A 16,628-nucleotide genomic window follows, 5' to 3' on the forward strand; every position below is an offset into this window, starting at 1 on the left:
GCCCGGCGCAGGGACTCGAGCACTGGTTCCGGGCCGGCCGCGGCGTTCGAGTTCGCGCATGCGCAGTAGAAGCCGCGGCCGCCCGCTGGGCACCAATGGCAGCGCAGGGCGGGATATTTAAACGACCCTGAGCTGTCATTCAGTGCCTTCTGGTCTTTCCTGCATTCTGAATCCTGTGAACCTGTACCCTGTAAGTTATTGACCCGGATTGTACCTGACCTTGCTGTTTTCGCCTATTCTGACCCTTGCTTTGCCTGACCTCTCTCCTGAATGCCCCCTATTGGATTTGACCTGCTGTTGCTGACCTGGCGTGTGACCCGACCATTCTATGCCCGCTGCCTTGTACCTAGCCGCCCTCTCTGTTACCGACCCGGCCCGTCTGACCCTGCTCATCCATCCATCCATCCCGTGCAGCGGGGTCTTCTGACCTCCTCACATCAGACTCTTCCCCGTGGGAGCCCCTTGCGCATACTACTACCACTGACGGACGCACCCGGTAGTCACGACCTGGTCTCAGGGAGCTCCAAGTCCATCCCCACCATCAGGGGCCCTGGTGAACAAGCACCCTGGGACTTAGACTCCGTGCGCTGGGGACGCCTATTCAGTGGAGTGCTAGTAGTACCGCCGGGCGGTCCCTTACACCCACCTTCCCAAGGATCGGGAAAGGGTGCAGGCCCTGCGTGTCCTAATTGGGGACCTAGTAGGTCAGCAGGTACTTACCAGAGTTCCCCGGGACGAGCAGGGCAGGGGATGTTATTCCCATGTGTTTGTAGTAAAAAAACCCTCGGGCACGTGACCCTGAGAGCAGATTTATCATTATTAAAGGCACCCCCTTGGGTCGCGAACTCACGATCGCTAATGTCTATGCACCAAATTCGGCGCAAGCATCCTTCTTTTCCCGTTTATTTCAAAATTCTTGATAGGTTTCTATCCCCTCGTTTATTGGTGGGAGGTTATTTTATTTGGTAGCTAACCCCCTTTTAGACCAAAGCTCATCCTCACCATCCTCCCAGGCCTTCCCAAAATCCCTTACCAAAAAATTAGACACACTTCAGCTGGTAGACTCCTGGAGGGCACATAATGTAGGAGCTAGAGATTATTCATTTTACTCCCACCCACATGACTCTTATGCTAGACTAGATTATATCTATTGCTCCCCCATTCTGCTGGATAACTCTAGGAAAGCTTGCATTCATTTAAGCCCCTGGTCAGATCATAATATTATCGCGCTGTCTCTTTTATAGGTCTAGCCCCTACTCCCTACTCCTGGAGACATAACGACTCTATGCTTACGGATACTAACACCCGCCATGAAGTAGTTACTTCCATTCAAGAATACTTTCAGTCAAACACAACTCCCGATATCTCCACGACCATCTTGTGGGTAGCCCATAAGGCGGTCCTGCGAGGCCACCTTATTTCTATGGCTTCTTCTAGAAATAGAGAGCGGTGGAAACAAATTCAGAAACTTACCCGAGAATTAGAAGCACATTTAAGGGCTCATGATGGCAATCCATCTCTCCGTAACAAAATGATGATATCGCAAAAGCGTCTAGAACTGAATACTTTACTTTCCCAGAAAACTGAAAAAGCTCTACGCTGGTCGAAGGCCTCCTTTTTATTACATAGAAATTCAGGGTCTACTATGTTTGCACGGAAATTAAACCTTTCAATATGACCCCCACATATCTACAAGTTACGTACTAAATCCGGCAGTATCTCCTCTCTTCCCCGTGAAGTCCTGAGTATTTTTGAAAATTTTTATTCCACCCTATTAGCTCCCCCGCAATCAACTTCTGCTTCCTCAAATGGCTCATGGCTTGATTCTATACCCCTCCCCACTCTCACCCTCTCAGATATCCTCCCTCAATGCCCCATGCACTTTGAAGGAAATATCCTGTGTGATTAGTGCACTCAGAACTTCCACAGCACCGGCCCTGATGGGTTCACGGCCAGTTATTATAAACATTTTGCTCCTACATTGGCTCCCTCTTTGATGTCATTATTCAATGATGATTTGCAGGGCGGTAGGTTTCCTGAGGAGATACTCTTGGCTAACCTGTCTCTATTACCTAAACCCCTGAAAGACCATCATTTACCTCAAAACTATAGACCAATCTCAGTGATGAACAATGATCTGAAAATATTTAGCCGCATTCTGGCAGATCGGTTGGCCCCATTATCTCCTCTTTGGTCTCACCGGAGCAATCGGGATTTATCCCAGGCAGACTTATCACGGACAATATTCCTCTCACATTAAATGTTATTCAGGACGTCAATTTGCATTCTAAAGAAGTTTTGTTGTTGAGCCGGGACATTAACAAGGCCTTTGATGGTGTCCTCTGGCCGTACTTGTTTTCATTACTGCAGAAGATGGGCTTTAGTGATGAATTTCTGTCTGGTGTACATGCTTTGTATGACTCCCCCCAAAACAAGAATAAGACTTCCAGGCTGCAATTCTGTATTTTGTACACTAGGCGGAGGTACCCGTCAGGGTTGTCCTCTTTCACCCTTATTATTGGCGCTTGTTTTGGAACCCTTGGCAATTGCAATAATCACACTCAGACATTTCTGGTTCCCCATTATTGGTTCACATTTCACAATTTGTATGTATGCAGATGATGTTATGCTTTTCCTTACTAAACTGTTGGTGTCATTGCCTGACTTCTGCTCATTATTGAATGACTTTGTAACAGTATCAGGTCTTACTGTAAATTTTACTAAATCAGTAGTTCTGCCTATTAATGTTCCTGATTCCCTGGGTGCATCTCTCCGCAATTCTTTTCCATTTCGTTGGGCCACAGATCAGATTTCATACCTAGGTATAAACCTCACCCCCAGATACTCAAAATTATTTGCTGCTAATTGGCCACCATGTGTGTCACGCCTCTCACCTCTATTGAAGATCTGGCATGGATCCCCTATCTCATTCTTGGGCAGAGTCACGGCAGTAACAATGAATGTCTTCCCTAAATTACTTTATGTAGATCACTCCCAATCCCTGTCTCAAAAACGTTCTTAGATTACTTTCAATGGATTATTCATAATTTTATTTGGTGTAACAAACGCCCTCGTTTTACTTCATCGGTCCTCTACCGGTCACAATGGGCGGGAGGCCTAGGTCTCCCCAATTTCTGGCTTTACTACCTGTCAGCCCGTTTCGCACAACTATCACAATGGGTGACTATTACTTCCCAGGTCCCATGGATCAGATTTGAATCTCAGTCTACACATCCGTTCTATTTACCAGGTGTATTATGGTCTATAATCCCCCCCCCCCGCTCGTTATTGCTCTATAATTCCATTGTTGCCCAATCATTGATGTTTTGGTCCCGTTATAAACTTAAATTGAATCTTGTCTCCTCTCTCTCACCAGGTTCATCATTTTTTGGTGACCCAAATTTTATAACAGCATTCTCATCTTCACAGGTATTCCGTTGGTGGTATGATAGGTCCTTTATTAGGTCATCTGACTTTCAGAGAGGAGGATCTTATATCACTTTTGAGATGCTACGCATACTTTTTGATATCCCACTTCGTGAATATTATCATTATCGACAGATTAAACTTTTTTTAATTCACATTTTGGTCTTACGCCTTCATCTCCGATTTCATTTTTTGAATGTATTAGCCGTGACTCTCCTAGGGGTAGGGGTCTTATTTCAGATTTGTATCACCAATTTTTGGTTACTTTCTTTCCCTCACCCCCTCTTTATAGACAGAAATGGGAGGCTGATAGTGATGTCACTTTTTCTGATAAGGATTGGGATTCCATGGTGGATAATGTGTGTAAGAGCTCTAGATCTTTCTGTCCATGAGACGGCTCTCAAAGTAATAACCAGATGGTATCATACCCCATCTAGACTACACGCCATGTATCCAGGGACGTCCCACCTTTGTTTCCGGGGCTGTGGCCTTGCTGGTACTCTAGTGCATATATTGTGGGCCTGCCCAAGCCTCTCATTGGTGTGACACAAAATTTCTGAAGTTGCCTCTGCAGTGGCAGGTGCTCCAGTGCATCTGTCTATGCAGTCCTGCCTACTGGGAGCCCCTATCTCGGGAGTTCAGACTGAGGTTATGAGGCTAATCCATAGCATTTGTATATCCACCCTATGGGCTATTGCCCTACATTGGAAATCCCTCACAGTACCATTGACCACAGTTCTGCAGAGTTGATGCGGTGATGCTCATGGAGAGAATTCATTATACTCTATTGGATAAGATGCATTTATTTGACCGAAAATGGGAACTTTGGAGAACTCACAGGCATTTACTGGATCAATAAGGACCATTTATGCTTTGATTGATTGAGTTACTTTGTTGGTCGTTTTATAACTCTGCCTACCTCTCTACCTATATTGCTCATGTACTAAATTTCATCAGGCCAACAAAGCCTTCCAATCAGACCCCTCACCTTCTCATAGATTGTCCTGGACAAGACCAGGCTAGAAATAGATGTTTTCTTGACAGAATCAGATGAAAAAGTTCTACGCCAATCCAGACATAAACATTATATGAACGCAAACAAACCTGACACTTTTCTAGCCCTGGGACTGCGAACCTCAGACCACACACACAGACTTGTCCATTTAAAGATTACAAAAACTTCACACACCAGCCATCCTAATAAAATATTACAGGTCTTCCACAAACATCTAGCAGAATTATACTCTGAGACCGGCTCCTATGATGAATCGCAGGCCACTGAACTTTTCTCAAGCCTATCTCTACCAACACTCTCAGCTTCTCAATGTTCTTCCCTGGAAACACCTATTACAGAACTTGAGGATCCTGCACTCCATCAAGTCCCTAAAGTCTAATAAGCGGCCTGGCCAAGACAGCTTACAGCCCTATATTCCAAATATTTACTAACCTCCTTCCACCTTTATTGGTTAATGCATTTAATGCCTTACTCAAAGGTTATTCTTTCTGCTCAGACTCCCTAACAGCAGTCATTTCTATGCTACCTGAACCCCAATCAGATCACACCACATGGCTTCATTACACACCAATCTCCCTTCTTAACTTGGATGGTAAAATCCTAGAAAAATCCTATCTGCATGGCTGAACTCTCATAGGCACCTTGATACACAAGGATCAGATGGGTTTTAACCCCCCTCTGCCAAGCCGAGACCACAGAGTGATTTTGCTAGAACATGCAGCTTGCATACGCCGCATACCCGGCTGTTTCCTTTCCTTAGACATAAAAAAAGCCTTTGACTCCAATGGATATCACCCCTTTACACCTCCCCAAGGGCTTACTTGAGGTACGTGGGTTACAAGTCAGACTTTTTTTTTCATACAAAGGGGAATGAGGCAAGGCTGCCCCTCCCCCCCCCCCTCCTTTTCTAGCGAATGAACCTTTAGCACAGCTGATAAGAACTAACACAAATATTAAAGGATTAGAACTTGGCGGTCATCATCATAAGTTATGCTTTTTTCTCTGATGACAATCTCCTCTTCATATCTTCTCCTTTGATCTCAGCACCCAACCTTCTCCAATGCCTGGACCAATTTGCAGTGATTTTAGACCTGGTTGTGAATCCCAAAAAGTCTACAGCTCTTAATATCTCTCTACCCTCCTTAACTGTGTCACAACTACAACGTCCTCCACCCTTCTCTTGGTCCAGTCAATATATTCCTGATTTAGGACCCAAGCTGATGGCAGACCTCAATATTCTATATTCTGCTAACTACCCTCCTATGTTAACACACCTTACCAATCTTATGACATCCTGGTCCAGACTACCCCTCTCATGGATGGATTGTATCATGATTGTAAAAAAATGACAATTCTGCCCAAAATATTATACCTTTATTGGGTCCTACCCATATATATACCTTCCTGTTTTCTCTGCATATTTGTGTCACCCCACCACTTATGTATGGGGCACTGTAAACTGCATCTGCCCAGGTCCATCCGTACCTCACCGAAACTTAGAGTGGTCTGGGGCTTCTGAACTTTGCAAAATATTTCCAAGCTGCACATCTTGCTCAACTCCCTAAATATCATGCAGTAAAAGTGACCCCCCCCCCTCCATGTGTCACTATAGAGTCAGTAGATTGTGACCCCTTATCAGTTGCCAATTTATTATGGCTACACTCCAGAGACCATCGCTCACTCCAAAACCCAATTACTCAACACTACCCATCTATCTGGGACAGTCTAAGTTCTGATACACCTTACAGTCACCCCATAACCCACTCATGGCATACCTCCTCAATCCAGGCTTTTATCCGGCATGGATGCCTCCATCTTCTTTTCATGCTTGTCCTAGAGCTAGTCTAGTTCAAACTTACAATTTCACAGCACCAGACTCCTTTATACCCTTCCAAACCCTATGTGACTCCCACAAAATATCTAGACCTGAAAGTTTTAGATATCTTCAGATCAATCACTTTTGTTTCTCTCACACACCAACCCCCTCCCTCCCAGACATGACCAGGTTTGAACACATATGTAAATGTGACCCCCATGTCAGAGGTTTGATTTCCACCTTATATACACAGCTACCAGCTCCACCACCTTACACTTCATACCATATACATCCAAGTGGGAATGGGATTTAAATCTACATTTGGAAATCCTCCCCCCAAAATATAGTAGCCATGGAGACTAACCACAAAACTCTCATGTCCTGGTAAAAAAGAAAAAAGTCACACAGGCGGTGCAAACACCTAGCGCATTATCCAAGCTTTATTTAAAAAAAAATAAAAAAGACAAAAAACCTACTCACAGAATATGTACATGAAAAAGCCTAAAAAGCCACAGTGATGGCCCAAACCTGATGTCAGAGAGTCCGACTGGTGGTGCTGTCAGCCTGCTGATGCATTTCTGGGACGTGTCCCTTTCCTCAGAGCTGAAGCTGACAAGAGTTGATGCCCTAATATATATATGTGTGACCAGTGCTGCCTATAGCAAAGACCTCTCCCCTCAGGTACCTGGTCCCTGTCCGGATTACTGCATTCATTCCATCCTAATCCCTGACTTGTTTCCATGGCTGCTCTGAAGCAGTTACCCACCTTCACATGTGGTACCCATCATCAGTGCCCATCATCAGTGCCCATCATCAGTACCCATCATCAGTACCCATCATCAGTACCCATCATCCGTGCCGTCTAACAGTGCCAGCTCATCAGTGCTGCCTCATTCAATAAGATAAAATGAGCGCTGGATAAACATAGAAATGGAGCAGCTGGCATGAAAGGTAAGAACCTCAAAACCCTCTAATCAATAATAAATAAAACACATGCAGCGCTAAAGGTATGAAAAAAATGTAAAATCATAAATATCATGAATGAAATGTATGTAGATACAATGGAGAATATAAAAGTGACCAACTATGATCTCCATATCAGTTATAGTGACATAAATAAATACACGCACTGAGGCGTATGGTGGAGTATAGATGTGATAAACGTCCCAAGTTGGCGTTTCAAAGTGCATACATGAAATATAAAAACGGTTAGTCTCTAATCCGTGTAATCAGTGCCGCCTATCAGTGCCCATCAGTACAGCCTCATCAACGCACATCACTGAAGGAGAAAAATTACCTGTTTGCAAAATTTTATAATAGAAACAAAGAACTTTTTTTTCAAATGTTGTGCTCTTTTTTTGTTTATAGCACTAAAAATAAAACAGCCATCGGGGAGTAAATACCACCAAAAGAAAGCTCTATTTGTGTGAAAAAAATGATAAAAATTTCATATGAGTACAATGTTGCATGACCGCGCAATTGTCATTTAAAGTGCGACAATGCTGAAAGCTGAAAATTGGCCTGGTAAGGAAGGGGGTATAAGTGCCTGGTAGGCAAGTGGTTAAGGACCCCACTGGCACCTTTTGGGGGGGTAACCGAAATTGACAGGTACCCGCTCCCACTTCTGCTGCAATCACCTAGGTCAGTGATGGCGAACCTTTTTGAGCCCGAGTGCCCAAACTGCAACACAAAACCAACTTTTTTATTTCAAAGTGCCAACACTGGAATTAATCACTTGCCTACCGGGCACTTCTACCCCCTTCCTGCCCAGGACAATTTTCAGCTTTCAGTGCTGTTGCACTTAACAAAGACAATTGTGCGGTCATGCAACACTGTAACCATATGCAATTTTTATCATTTTTTCACACAAATAGAGCTTTTTTTGGTGGTATTTAATCACCACTGGGTGTTTTATTTTTTGCACTATAAATGAAAAAAGAGCAAAAAATTAAAAACATAAAAGGTTTCCTTTGCTTCCATTCTAAAATTTTGCAAACAGGTAATATTTCTTCTTTGATGTGCGTTGGTGAGGCTGCACTGATAGGCAGCACTGATGGGCATTGATGAGGCGGCACAGATAGGTAGCACTGATGAGGCGGCACTGGTGAGCATTGATGAGGATGCTCTGATGATGCACTGATATGCAGGAAATGATGGGCACTGATAAGCGGCACTGACAGCACCAACTGGAGGCACTGACAGACGGCACTGACCGGCGGCACTGCTGGGCATCATTGATGGGTGGCACTGATGGGCAGCACTAATGAGGTGTCACAGATAGGTGGCACTGATAGGTGACACTGATAATGGGTACTGATAGACAGCACTGATAGGTGGCACTGACTGACATCACTGCTGGGCACTGACTGGCACAACCGCTGGGCACTGACTGGTGGCACAGACTGGCAGCACTGGTGGGTGGCACTGGTGGGCACAGGTGGGCGGCACAGGTGGGCACTGGTGGGTGCATTGCTGGGCACAGGTGGGCGCACTGTTGGTCACAGGTTGGTGCATTGCTGGGCACAGGTGGGCGCACTGCTGGGCACACGTGGGTGCACTGCTGGGCATAGGTTGGCGCACTGCTGGGCACAGGTGGGCGCACTGCTGGGCACAAGTGGGCGGAACTTGTGTGTGGCACAGGTGGGCACCGATCATCAGGGCACTGATGATCAGTGACCCTGATGATCGGTGCCGATCCCTGTTCTGACAACTGCTGGTTTTCGGCAGTACTTTCCTCACGATCTGACAGCGTGAGGAAAGTGCAGCCGAGAACCGGCATTTGCATTTCCCGGTGATCAGCGTGTCATTGGTCACGGCTGATCACGTGGTAAAAGGCCGCTGTGATTGGCCTTTTACCATGTCACGTGATCAGCTGTGTCCGCAGGACACAGCAATCACGGAGATCGCCCGGTGCGCGCTTCCGGAGGTGCGCAGGAGAGCGCGTTCTCTTCCTCTTCCTCTCTTCCTCCTGGCGTGCCCACTGAGATGGCTCTGCGTGCCATAGGTTCGCCATCACTGTCCTAGTTGATCAGAAGTAGAAGTTGTCCTCCCCCTCCCTCCCTGTAGTCTTCTGGGACACATGAAAGGTCCTAGAAGATTACAGGACCATTCACAAAGCACAGAGATACTCGCACATGCTCAGTGGGCACCCGGATGTGAAGCCGCAAGCTGTCACAGCTGGGTGCCCACACTGAAGATGCCGGCACTGGAAACACAGGGCGGCTGGTGAAACGGGCTGCGGGGAGGACACCACGAGATCGAGGGACAGGTAAGTGCCCGTCTTTTAAAAGTCAGCAGCTACTGTTTTTGTAGCTGCTGACTTTTATTTTTTTTTTATTTTCACTGGAACTCCACTTTAATGTATGAAGATATTATTTGTACTGTACAAATTACAACCTGTACGTTACCTCTAAGGGTTGTACCCCTTCTGACTTACTGTTGGTGAGTCCTGCAATCACATTGTTATCAGCTCCTTGTAAAACTATTATCTCTTTCCAATAACATCTATGAACAAGAGAAGATATGGACCCCACAATTCCTCTATATACTCCACAATTCTCCCATGTGGACACCTCGTAAGTGGTTCTCCAGTATAGACTCCCAGTTTGGGGAACTCATTTAGAAGAAGCCATCAGCTAGAATCAAACTCACTAATCTACAGTATGGTGAAGACCAAGGAGGCCTAGCAATACCAAATGTTAGACTTTATATTATAGCTGCCCAACTTCAACATCTTACCAGGTGGGACTTAGTAGACACATTAGATCCCATCCATCGGTTGTTATTTCCATCAGCTACAGATTTCACATCACTCTCACACTTGTTAATGGGCTTCAGATGGCACCAGTGGGAAAGGCATGATCTCTCATCTATTTATTCCAGTCTTTTGACTCTTACCGAAGACTTATAGAAAGAAATGGGAAACAGAGAAGATAAGAGAGAGTGGTGGGAGGTGATTGTGACCTCCATACCTCTCATCTCTCTGTCCTCTTCACAGAAACTCAGTCATTTCTTTTGCATAGATCTTTCAGGACTCCAGCTCAATTGTTCAGCTAGGACAGGAGGGATTTCCCCTTATGACCCCAATTGTAGCGGTGATGTCGGGGATTTGATACACATTTTGGAGATGTCCAAAATTATTCAAAAAGTGGAAAGATATGACCAGTATTGTAATGTTGGTGTTCAATATTCCTCGGGTGTGCCTCTTGGTCTCAATAGAGGAGGAATTATTTACACCTCCTCCTATTACAAGTCATATAGCAATAGTGAGGCTGCTTGACCATAAAAAATATCCCGATCTTGGCTATCATCTCAAGCTCCCAGCAGACACCAGTGGATTGAGCAGGTGATCTCCACATCAACATGTGAAAAACTAACTTACCAACATTGTAATTCCCCCAGGAGATGTATGTCTGGCAGAACTGGCTGGATACTCCTTGCTCTCTCCTGGTTAGTTCTTCATAGGCTTTTAAAATCTTATCTCTTTTAGCCCCATAGAAGGAGAACGGCCAGTTGTATCCTACTGAATGGTAACTACATTGGAGACTGATACTTTGGGTATGATCCTGTAGACACAGGCCTCATTGAACGGTGTCAGCTATCTATGTACAGTTGTGTTCAAAATAATAGCAGTCAGACATCACTAACCGGATCAATCACTATTTTTGGTAGAAATGATATTTCTACATGGCAAATAATTTCCTAGCAGGTGTAGTAGAGTCATAGAAATCCAACAGACCCAACAGTCATGACATGCATGCTGCTGATTCTGTGTCATTGAATCACTCATTGAAAGGGGCGTGTTCAATATAATAGCAGTGTGGAGTTCTATTAGTGAGGTCATTCATTCTTTGAAAAACAGGTGGCAATTATTGCCCTTATTTAAGGAAGGAAGGCAGAAAATGTTGGACATGCTGGTTACAGTGCATTTCTCTCTGAAATTCTGAGGAAAATGGGTCGTTCCAGACATTGTTCAGAAGAACAGCGTACCTTGATTAAAAAGTTGATTGGAGAGGGGAAAACATATAAAGAAGTGCAGAAAATGATCGGCTGCTCAGCTAAAAAGATTGCAAATGCTTTAAAATGGCAACCAAAACCTGAAAGACGAGGAAGAAAGCGAAAAACTACCATTGGAATGGATAGAAGAATAGCCAAAATGGGGTGGACTCAGCCAACAATCAGCTCCAGGAAGATGAAAGAAGGTGTGACGTTCCCTGTGAGGACTGTTACAATTAGACGCCGATGTGAAGCCAAGCTATCTGCAAGAAGTCCCCGCAAAGTCCCACTGTTGGAGAAAAGACGTGTGCTGAAGAGGTTACAATCTGCCAAAGAGCACATTGACCGGCCTAAAGAGAAATGACGCAACATTTTGTGGACTGATGAAAGTAAGATTGTTCTTTTTGGGTCTAGTGGGCGGAGACAGTTTGTCAGACGACCCCCAAACACTGAATTCAAGCCACAGTACACTGTGAAGACAGTGAAGCATGGTGGTGCAAGCATCATGATATGGGGATGTTTCTCATACTACGGTGTGGGGCCTATTTATCGCATACCAGGGATCATGGATCAGTTTGAATCCATCAGAATACTTGAAGAGGTCATGCTGTCTTATGCTGAAGAGGAAATGCCCTTGAAATGGGTGTTCCAACAAGACAACGACCCCAAACACACCAGTAAACGTGCAACATTTTGGTTCCAGACCAACAAGATGGACGTTATGGAGTGGCCAGCCCAATCCCCGGATCTTAATCCAATAGAAAACTTGTGGGGTGACATCAAAAATGCAGTTTCTGAGGCAAAACCAAGAAATAGAGAACTGTGGAATGTGGTCCAATCATCCTGGGCTGGAATACCTGATCACAGGGGCCAGAAGTTGGGTGACTCCATGCAACACAGATGTACAGCAGTTCTCAGAAACAGTGCGACTACAACCAAATATTCATGAAGTCATTCAAAGGAAAGCAAAATCTTCAAACATTTCTCAGTTTATATAGTGAATGTTTGAGTTTGTAAAGAAGAATACAAACACTGCGATTTTTTTTTTTTTTTTTTTTTTTTTTTTTTTGAACCGTCTAATATTCACTTTTCTTCCATTTTTTTAGAGGAACAACACAAATTTGATGTATTTTCTTCATGTTGTGATTTGGAATAGAATGTGTCGTGTTCCCAATGCATTTGTGTGGATGGAAATAAAAGCTATTAGAAGGATTTTCAGCTTTAGTCACTTTTTCCAACACACTGCTATTATTTTGAACACAACTGTATGTACTGGGGGGAGTTACTTGCCGTGTACAGCTGAATTGTTCTAGGCTGTTTCTTCTTTTCTCTGTTCATTTGTTTATAAAAGGTAAAAGTGACACCATAGACAAAGCAAGTTATTGTTCTGTATGATCTGTAACAGTGCCACAACTGCCTATACGTGAGAATGTATGACTCCATTGTCTGGGCTGAATGTTGGGAATACTGTGCGCACTTAGAAACTTTCTTAATAAAAGTATTTGATTAAAAAATACTGTAGATAATGCTGTACATATTCTTTCTATTCAGAAGATATATTTAGTAATGAACATTAAAAATAGAAAGCAACTTTATGTAGCCCTTTATATAGAATTATTTTCTTTTTTTTTGTACAGGTGGATTGATGAACCAAGTTTTCGGTCATGTTGGTCTTCATGAATACAGCTGAGTCACATGGAAAACAAGACATATGGATGTCTTAATTGACTGAAAGTCTTTATTGCAGCTCACTGGAGGATTCACACGGGATACAAGTCATATCTGTGTTCTAAAAGTCATGGTTTGGATCCTCTTCCACATTGATCCAGCAGGAGAGAAGTAATTTCAGTGTTCTGGAAGTGCCAATGGCTTTACAATAAAGTCCAACCCAAATATACATAAGAGGAGTCATTTCAAACTACTTCTTATTTGGAGATTTTACAATGGAGAGAAAATATATCAGACACCAGAAGGTTCACAATGGAGGGAAGCCACATCAGTGTTCTGAATGTGACAAAACTTTTATAAAGAAGTCAAATTTTGTCAGACATCAGAGGATTCACACTGGAGAGAAGTCATATCAGTGTTCTGAATGTGATGAAGCTTTTACACGGAAGTCCTATCTTATCACACACCAGAGGATTCACACTGGAGAGAAGCCATATCAGTGTTCTGAATGTGATAAAGCTTTTACTCAGAAGTCAAATCTTATCACACACCAGAGGCTTCACACTGGAGAGATGCCATATCAGTGTTCTGAATGTGATAAAGCTTTTACAGGGAAGTCAAATCTTATCAGACACCAGAGGATTCACACTGGAGAGAAGCCATATCAGTGTTCTGAATGTGGCAAAGCTTTTACAGTGAAGTCATATCGTATCAAACACCAGAGGATTCACACTGGAGAGAAGCCATTTTAATGCTCTCAATGTGACAAAGTTTTACAGTTAATGCCGGTCTAATCTATCACCGGAGGTTTCATAAATTTCTGCATTGATTAAATTCTGGAGGAAAAGGAATATTAAAGAAGTTTCAGGTGTCACAGGTTTGTTTCACATCCCCAATGTCATCCCACAAGCTAGAGAAGAAGGGAAAAGATAAAATGTTACTTTAAAAGAAACAAACTAAAATCTGTGAGCAAACTGGAATGTAATGATCGGATAAACTGAGTTTAGTGCTTATCTCCATCAATACACAACTAGAAGGGATTTGAATATTTTATCTTTTGATATTTTTTGATGAGGGGAGGGACTGATGGTTGTCTTATTGGTCTTGATGGAGAAGTCAGGGAGGGGGCACAGGCTGGGGGGAATACTAAGAGCTCAGTTTTGTTAAGATTGAGGTGGAGAAAGTGGAGTGACATCCATGCCGATATGTCACTTAGTAGGTTAGTAATGCGAGAGGAGACTGAAGGGGCGAGGTGAGGAGGAGACTGAAGGGGTGAGGTGAGGAGTAGAAAGATAGATTTGTGTGTCATCAGCATAGAGATGGTACTTAAAACCATGGCAGTAGGGGAAGGAGGTGTAGATGTAGAAGAATAGGGGTCCAAGAACTGAACCTTGAGGTACCCCTATGGAAAGAGGGAGTGGAGAGGAGGAGGCAGAGTTATAGTTAACTCTGCTCTCTCCTGGTTCTCCTACCTATTGCAGAGCTTGTTCAGAGTCTTGGAGGCCAACTGAGTGGAGTTTTTTGAGGAGGTGGGCTTGGTCAACCATATCAAAAGCTGCAGAGAGGTCAAGTAGTAAGAGTACGGAGTAGTGGCCATTGGTTGGGATGAGTACGGAGTAGTGGCCATTGGTTGGGATGAGTACGGAGTAGTGGCCATTGGTTGGGATGAGTACGGAGTAGTGGCCATTGGTTGGGATGAGTACGGAGTAGTGGCCATTGGTTGGGATGAGTACGGAGTAGTGGCCATTGGTTTTAGCAGTTAGTAGATCATTAGTGAGTTTTAGTAGGGCAGTGTCAGTGGAGTGTAGTGAGCGAAAGCCAGACTGTAAAGGGTCAAGAAGGTTGTTGTCGGTGAGGTGGGAGCTCAGGCAATTGTAGACTAAGTGTTCTAATAGTTTAGAGGTAAATGGCAGCAGGGAGATGGGTCTTAAGTTGTTCAGGTTGGTGGGGTCCAGGGAGGGCTTTTTAAGTATGGGAGTGATGTGCGCATGCTTTAGAGGGGAGGGGAAGACACCAGTAGAGAGGGAGAGATTGAAGATGTGAGGGAGCATAGGATGGAAGAAGAGGGTGACCGTAGTAGTTGTGAGGGGACAGGATCCAGGGGGCAGGTAGTGAGACGGGCTTCTGAGAAACCTTAGTGACCTCTTCGGTAGTAGCAAGGTCAAAAGAGGAAAGTGTTGAGGGAGGTTTAGTATAAGGTATGCTAAGTTGGATGGATGTCTGTGCAGTGGAGATGTCCCTACAAATTGCATAAATCATGTTTTTGAAATGATTTGCAATCTCGTGAGCAGTGAGTGAGGTACTGGGTGGAGGTGGAGAAAGCTGAGAGTTAGAAGTAGAGAAGAGACGACGAGGACTGGATGACAAGGTATTGATGAGAGTGACAAAGTAGGCTTGTTTGGCAGCATGGAGGGAGGAATTGTATGTGAAGAAAGCAGATTTATATCGGGTGAATGCTTGGTGAGATTTGGTTTTACGCCACATTCGCTCCAGCACACGACTATGTCGTTTAAGATTTCTGGTGTTGTCAGTCTGCCAAGGTTGTAATGGGCGGGGCCTGATGCTTCGTGTTAGAGGAGCAAGTGAGTCTAATGTGGATGAAAGTGAACTGTTGTAGACAGCAGTGGCCAGGTCAGGGCAGGACAAGGGAGAGATTCTGTCATAGAGTTGGTCAGTTGCAGAGTGGAAGGGAGAAGGGTTCAAGTTGTGAAGGTTTCTGCAGGTGATTGCTGATTGGAGGGATAAGTGTTTGAAGATGAGGAGACTGTGAAGGTGATGAGATTGTGATCAGAGAGAGGAAAGGGGGTGTTTGTGAGGTTGTAGGATATCATCTCATGGGTGACAACCTTTCAGGCAGGTCTGCGGCTGTGACACCAGCTAGAAAGAAGTCTGTTCAGTGAGAAAACAACATCCCAAGCTGATGCAGGCCTTCCAATACTGAGTTACTGCTGATTTAGGGGATGTATTCAGCAGTAAAACGTAAGCCCAGCTGGCCACTTGTGTTCCATGTGGTTCTGCCAAATGGGATTCCATCAGGTGAAGATCAGAAATCCTTGTTCCATGTTTTCTCTTTCCAGCTATTACTCCTCTCCATAGACTAATCACACAATACAACTGCCAGAGATCTGAACTTACAAAGTGCTGAGTGTGCGGTCATATTCCTACCACTTCTTCCGGGGGACTGACATTCCTCTGATTGGGGTTCACAATAATCACTCTGAGTGCACACATCTCTTTTTGGTGGAAAGTTTGTAAAGAAAACTTCTTCTCCCTGGAAATATTACAACGTTGGCACCAAAGTGTAACTATGGGCAAAATCAGTAATGACATTAATAATGAAATCTGTCATTAGCAGAGCAGGCTTTGTTTTTCTGAGTCTCCTTTTGTTTTATTTTTTGTTGTCCCTCCCAGTAGATTGTTTTTTTTCTCTACTTCCTGTAGAAGACTAAGTCTTTAGGGAAAAATGGCAGTTGGAGGGGTTGGGGCAAATCCTATAACACTTCTGGGGGTGCTCACAACTGTCAGTTGTCATTCATATGGGGGGTTGGACTTTATAGAGAACCTGTTGCTGTAACTGCTGTAGAAGCGTTAGCTGAAGTTGGGTTTTACTTGTTGTGTGTCTTACTTATAACTCAGGTCTGCGACTAAAAAGCTGTTTGATTATTTTCATCTAATTTCCATGTATTTTGGTGTGCTGAAAACAAATAA

General features: G+C 44.1%; 1 protein-coding gene across 1 annotated transcript in view; it reads right to left on the reverse strand.

Moving 5' to 3' along the window:
* The window catches only part of LOC149470473 (endogenous murine leukemia virus Env polyprotein from Emv-2 locus-like), a 147,590-nt gene that overhangs the window by 62,305 nt on the left and 68,657 nt on the right, over positions 1 to 16,628 (reverse strand). The window lies entirely within an intron of this gene.

This window comes from Staurois parvus, unplaced genomic scaffold (assembly GCF_062004578.1).
Source record: "Staurois parvus isolate SC_StPar_1 unplaced genomic scaffold, SC_StPar_1.0 ptg000042l, whole genome shotgun sequence".
Lineage (NCBI taxonomy): Eukaryota > Metazoa > Chordata > Amphibia > Anura > Ranidae > Staurois > Staurois parvus.